Raw genomic sequence first — 7394 nt, 5'->3', positions numbered from 1 at the left:
CTTAGATATTTGTATTAAAATTTAATGAGTACCCCCAGTTGCACGTGCCATAATTTTTCATAATGATTTATTATGTAATGTTACGTGCTCTGTAACTGGGAGGAGATTAATGTACTTGGGGCACAAATAGAAAAGATCCCAGAAATATACTTCAATTATGCTCATATCGGTATTTTAAAATTTTTTGCAAATCCAGTTTTCATCGGGTTTTAATTTAGATTTACAAACTGGCTGTGCATTTGATGCTGAAGTTGTTGGTAGAGTAAAACTATTAGAGTTTGATCATGCTTCTTAAAAGCGGCAGTGCAGTAACGTCGATCTTAAAGTGTTTTCTTGTGTTTTATTGAGCGTAGATCTTACATAATTTTGCGTTGAATTTAGCATATGTATTTAAAATTAGCGTAGATAATACTATTAATTATTACAATTTTATATAATTTTGAGTTGAATTCAGAATTCAGCTTTGATCATACATAATTTTGTTTTGAGCTTAGCAAACGTCTTAAATAATTTTGTATTCAGTTATGCATTCATCTTACAAAAACATGCGTTGAATTTAGAGTAGATCTTACAAAGTTTTGCGCTGCATTCAACGCAGATCCTAAATTCGACATATATTTAAAGCGAATCGTACATAGTTTTGGGTTTTTAATTGTTGATCTTAATAAATTTTGCGTTGAATTTAGCACAGATGTTACAAAAACTCAAGGTATTCGCCGACAAAATTATATAGTTTTGCGTTTTCTGGAGTCAACGCTGGTGATATCTTTCTTGAACCCGATCAACCATAACAACCGATTATAACACCTGCAATTGAGGAGGTGAGTCGTAAGATAAACAAATTTAATTAACCAAGTTATCATAACACAAAATGTCAATAGAATCTTTTCGAAACACTTATTGTGAAAGCGTTTTCATTGAAGTGGAACGAATAAATTGAACCTCATTATCACCATTAACCGATTGGATCTTTCCTTGCAGACGACGAGACTGCACAAACCCCAACAAACAAGAAAACAGATAGTGTCAAGGCCTTCAAAACCGTTAGCAATGAACTCGAGGCATTTATTTTTTATCAACGTTTTCACTAGATCCATGTAAACTACATGTCTCATTCCTAATCAATGAAGCTTGCCATTGCTAATATTAAATGACAAGACATAAGAAATTGCAAAAAAACTACAGAATTCAAAAATGCAAAATTTATTTATCACAACAAAGAAAATAGTGTCAAAATCGTAAAATAACATTAGAATTCCATTAGACTAATGCTGTTCCAGTAACCAAAAACTTGGCTTTATTTTCCTGGCCGAGTTTTCAACCAAAACAAACTCAATTATATGTAAGATTGGCGGTGAATGAGTGGATCCTACATAATTTTGCGCCTAGTTTATAGTAGATCTTACATAAATTCAATGCATTGATCGCTAATCTTACATAATTTTGACTTTTTTAGCGTACACATTACGTATTTTTTTTGTGTTGAATCTATCTTAGAACTTACAAAAAATCAACGCATTCACCGCCAACCGCACTAAATTTTTTGTTTTTAGGCGTAAAAACTACAAAATTTTTTTGTTGAGTTGAACTTTTATCTTATAAAAATTTGCGTTCAAAAAAGAGTAGATCTTGCATAGATTTGCGCTGATCTCACATAAATATGTGTTAAATTTGACGTAGGTTTTTATAGTTTTGTGAATTTAACGTCAAATTTTCGTTAGTGTTGTAATTCTTTGTTGTTTAGAGTAAATCTAAAACGATTTTTAGTTGACATTCGAGTAGATGTTACTTAATTTTTCACTGATCTTACATAATTTTGCGTCGAATTTACCTTAGATATTAAAATTTAGCGTAGACATTAAAGTTTAGCGAAAACTTCCTGAATAAATGAACATCTTTGATAATTAAAAAAATATATTAAATAATGTCATGCGCTCTGTCACTGGGAGGAACTTAACGTGCCGGGGAGCACAAACGGAAAAAATTCAAATAACATATTTCATATTTGCTGACATTGGTTCAATAAATTTTTTTTGCAATTCTAGTATAAAATCTTGCGTTTTTAGAGTAGATCGTACTTATTTTAGCATTAAGTTTAGCGTTGATTTTATATAGTTTTGCATTGAATTCAGCGTTGGTCATATAAAAATTTTTGTTGAAAATAGCAAAGGTCTTACATATCTTTTGTGTTCAGTTAAGCGTTCATCATACAAAAGCTTGCGTTGAATTAAGAGTGGAACTTAGAAAATTTTGTGTTGTATTTAGCGCACGTCTTACATAACTTTGCGTTGAATTTAGCTCCGATCCAACATAAATTTGCGCGGACCGTAACGCAGATCTTGAAAAACTTTAACACATTCACCGCCAATTTTACATAATATTGCATTTTTAACCGTTGATCTTAAATTTTTTTTGTTGAATTTATTTTAGACCATATATAATTTCAACAGATTTACCGACAATATTATATGCTTTTGCTTATTTAAGGGTAGATTTTATATAATTTAGCTTTGAATTTATCGTTGAAAATAAGCTATATCTTACATAAACTCAAAGTAATCAACGCCAATATAACAAAATTTTTGCGTTTTTAACCAGTGATATTGAAGAAATTTGCGTTGAATTTAACATAGAACTTACATAAATTCAATGGTTTAACCGACGATTTTACATATTTTTGCGTATATAAGAATAGATTTTGCATTGTTTAGCAATGAATGTAGCGTTGATTTTATTTGATTTTGCATTGAATTTCGATTCGATCATACATATATTTTTCTGTTGAACATATCGAAGATGTTACACAATTTTGTGTTAAAATAAGCGTTGATCTTACAAAAAATTGGGTTGAAAACAGAGTAGATCTTGAAAACTTTTTTGATTTTAGCGTAGATCTTACATAACTTTGCGCTGAATATAACGTAGATTTCGCAGCAATTCCACGCCTTAACCGCAAAAATTATAAAACTCTGCGTTTTTTGAGTAGATATTAAAAAAAATTAGCGTTTTACTTAGCATTGCTCTAACATAATTTTACGTTGATGAATTTAGCGTAGGTCCTACAGAGTTTTGTGTTGAAACTAGCGTAGATCTTACATAATTTTGTGTCGAATTAAGCATTGGCAATTTAATTTAGCGTAGATATTATACCTTTAGCGTACATAACGCAATCTCACATAGTTTTGCGTTTTTAAGTGTATTTCTTACATAATTTTTTGCTCAATTAAGCGTTTGTCATACAAACAGTTGCGTTAAACTCAAATTAAATCCTATTGAACTTTTAGTTGATATAAGCGTAGACCCTACATAGTTTTGTGATGAAATTAACGTTGATCTTACAAAATTTTGTGTTGAATTTAGCGCAGGTCTTACATAATTTTGCTTTGAATTGAGTACAGATCTCACATAAATTTGCGCGAAATTTAACGTAGATCTCAAATAATTTCACCGGATTCACCAACACACTATCATTTTTTGGCGTTTTTAATCGTTGATCCTAATTATTTTTGCGTTGAATTTATAGTAGACCTTATATAAATTCAACAGATTAAACGAAAATGTTATATTGTTTTGGGTTTCTAAGAGTAGATTTTATATATTTTGGCGTTGAATTTATCGCTGGTTTAAAATAATTAAGCATTGCAATTAGCGTAGATCTTACATAATTTTGCGTTTAATTAAGCGCAGACCTTACACATTTTTGAGCTAAATCTAAGGTAAATTTTACATAAAATCAACGCTTTCATCGCCAAAATTACAAAGTTTTGCGTAATATTGAAGAAACTAGCGTTGAGTTAACATAGATCCAACACAAATTCAATGGTTTTACAGACAATTTGAAATAATTTTGCGTATATACGAGTAAATTTTACCTAATTTTGCAATGAAATTAACTTACATCTTACATGAATTCAACGCTCTCGACGCCACTCAAATGTTTTTAAGTTTTTAACCTCTGATCTTATAATTTTGTGTTGAGTTAAGCGGAGATCTTAAATAATTTTGCGTTGGATTTAGTGTAGATCCAATATAAATCCGACGGATTCACTGACAATATTGTATATTTTTGCGTTTTTAAAGGTCAATCTTACATAACTTATTTTTGAATTTAGCGTTGAATTCATATAAATTAGGGTTGATTTAGCGTTGATCTTACATTATTATGCGTCGATTTTACAGTAGATTTTACACAATCTTCCGTTGAATTTCGCGTTGATCATAAGTTGTTCGCGATGATTTTAGCGAAGATCGTACATATATCTGTTAAAATTTGCGTTTAAATTGGAGTAGATCTCAAATATTTTGTTGAAATTAGCATAGGTCTTACCCAAGCCTGCAGTGAATTTAGCGCTTATCTTACATAATTTTGCGCTGAATTTAACTAATTTTTAACAAAAAATTAACGCATTCACCGCCAATATTATATAATTTTGCGAAATTAAGGATAGATACTACATATTTTAGCGTGGATTTAAAGGTTGATCTTTCATATTTTTGCATTGATCTTGGCGTAAATCTTACGCAATTTTACAATGAAATCAAACTACATCTTACATGAATTCAACGCTCTCGACGCCACTCTTGCATGTTTTTAGGTTTTTAACCTCTGATTTTAAATAACTTTGTGTTGAATCAAGCGCAGATCTTAAATAATTTTGCGTTGGATTTAGCGTAGATCCTACATAAATTCGACGGTTTCAATGACAATATTGTATATATTTGCGTTTTTAAAGGTCAATCTTACATAACTTATATTTGAATTTAGCGTTGAATTCATATAATTAAGGGTTGATTTAGCGTTGATCTTATGCGTCGATTTTACCGTAGATTTTATATAATCTTCCGCTGAATTCCGCGTTGATCATGAGATGTTCGCGATGATTTTAGCGAAGATCGTACATATATCTGTTAAAATTTGCGTTGCAATGGGAGTAGATCTCAAATATCTTTGTTGATATAAGCATAGGTCTTACACAAGCCTGCGGTGAATTTAGCGCAGACCCTACACAGTTTTGAGCTGAAACTAAGAACGATCTTACAAAAACTCAAGGCATTCAACGCTGATATTACCAAATTTTTTAAACGTTTTTAAATGGTGAAATTGAAGAAATTAGCGATCAATTTAACGTAGATCTTACAAGAATCCAATGTTTTCTCCGAAGATTTTAAATAATTTTGCGTATATAAGAGTAGATCTTGCATAAACTTACCTTGAATTGAGCGTTGATTTTAGTAGATTTTGCGTTGAATTTAGCGTCGATCATACATAAATTTGTGTAGACCTATCGAAGTTGTTACTTAAATTTGTGTAAAAATAAAGCGTTGATCTTACAAGAAAGTGCGTTGAATTCAGAAAAGATCTTAAATATGTTTATTTAAAATTAGTCTTGATCTTATATAACTTTGCGCTGAATAGAACGCAGATTTTACAAAAAATAGCAGGGATTCACCGCCAAAATTATGAAATTCTGCGTTTTAAGAGTAGATCTTACATAATTTTTCGTTGAATTACGCATAGGTGATTTAATTTAGCGTCGATATTACAATTTAGCATAAATTTAGCGAATCAAACGCAATTTTACCTAATTTTGCATATTTAAGAGTCGATCCTACAAAATTTTGTGCTCAAATAAGTTTATTTATCTTACAAAAATTTAAAGTAGATCATAATTAACCTTTAGTTGAATCAAGCGCAGAACTTACAGAGTTTTGTGTTGAAATTAGAGTTGATCTTGCATAATTTTGAGTTGAATTTAGCGTAGATCTTACATAATATTGCCTCGATCTAATAAAAATTTGCGTTAATGAATTGAGCGTAAACCTCAAACATTTTTGTGTTGAGTTTAAAATAGAGCTTATAAAATTTTGCGTTGAGTTTAGATTGGAAAGTACAATTAAGCTGAGATATAACAATTTAGCTTGAACTTAGCGTAGATATGAGAATCTTAGATAATTTCAAACAAAGATCAATTAAGTAATGTCACGTGCTCTCTAGCTGTGGGATCAAAACGTACTGGAGGGCACAAACGGAAAAAATCCGAAATATTATTTTTCATTTATGCTGATATCGGCATATTAATTTTCTTTTGCGTATCCAGTATTCTTCGGATGTTTACTTCGGTTTCAGGTATTGCTCTGCATCTGACGCTGTAATTGTTGGTAAAGCAACCCTTTTGAAATAGATGATCCTTCATGAAAATGGCAGTGCAGTAACAACTACTGTCAGTTGCTTGCTCTATGTTTTGAGAAACCAATATTTTGATGGGATTAATGAACTGTCATTTGTTAAGCACTGATCACCATTTTCCAATTTATCAAAGCCGGTGAAAATTCAACTGGGATAGGGATCTTTTCCTTTTGTGCCTCCGCGTACATAATTTTTACCTATTCACCGCCAATCTTACATATTTTTGCGTTTCTAAATGCATATCTTTCATAAATTGGTGTTCGATTAAGCGTTGATCTTACATGAATTTGTGTTGAATATAAAGTAGTTCGTAAATACCTTTGTTGAATTTAGTGTAGATCTTACATGATTTTGCGTTGAATTTAGCGCAGATCTTACAAAATTTCGCATTGAGTTTATTGTAGATCTTACATAATTTCACCGCATTCACCATCAAACTGATATATTTTTGGGTTATTAATCGTTCGTCTTAAATTATTTTGCATTGAATTTAGCGTGGACCTTACATATATTCAACGGATTAACCGACAAAATTATATAATTTTGGGTTTCTAAGATTAGATCTTACAAAATTCAGAGTTAAATTTAGCGCAGATCGTACAAAATTTACGCTGTTTCTAACGTAGATCTTACATGAACTCAACTCATTCACCGCCAATCCAAGGAAAGTTTTCGTTTTTAACCGCTGATATTACAAAGTTTTGCAATGAATTTCGCTTAGATCCTACATAAATTCAACGGATTCATCAACAACTCCTTATTATCTCATATAAAATTGTATTAAGCGTACACATTACATAGTTTTGTGTTGAAATTAGCGTTGATCTTACATAATTTTTAGTTGAATTTAGCGTAGATCTTACATAATATACCGTTGATCTTACAAAAAATTTGCGTGATGAATTTAAGGTACACCTCTGCAATTTAGTGTTGGATTTATCAGAACTTAGCGTAGATATCAGAATCTTAAAAAAATTTAATAAAAATTAACCAAGTAATGTCTAGTACCCTGTAAATGGGGGACCATAACGTACTGGGGGCACAAAATCCAAAAAATCATCTTTCATTTAAACTGATTTTGGCATAATAACTTTTGCATATCCAATTTTCTTCGGATGTTGACTGCGGTTTCAAAATTTACTATGCATCTAATGCTGTAGTTATTGTTAAAGTAACCCTTAAGAGTTTAGTGATTCTTCTTAAAGGT

At 30.8% G+C, this 7394-nt stretch overlaps 1 protein-coding gene across 1 annotated transcript in view; it reads left to right on the top strand.

The window, feature by feature from the left end:
- Nucleotides 1-651: 651 nt before the first annotated feature.
- LOC142336860 (uncharacterized) overlaps nt 652-7394 on the top strand; it is an 88238-nt gene continuing 81495 nt past the window's right edge. The window contains exon 1 of the mRNA XM_075385819.1: nt 652-821. The gene's annotated coding sequence lies outside the window, so the exon portion shown is untranslated. The remainder of the gene's footprint in view (nt 822-7394) is intronic.

This window comes from Convolutriloba macropyga, chromosome 3 (assembly GCF_964194025.1).
Source record: "Convolutriloba macropyga chromosome 3, txConMacr16.3, whole genome shotgun sequence".
In the NCBI taxonomy this organism is placed as follows: domain Eukaryota; kingdom Metazoa; phylum Xenacoelomorpha; order Acoela; family Convolutidae; genus Convolutriloba; species Convolutriloba macropyga.
This window is presented reverse-complemented; position numbering and strand designations above follow the sequence as displayed.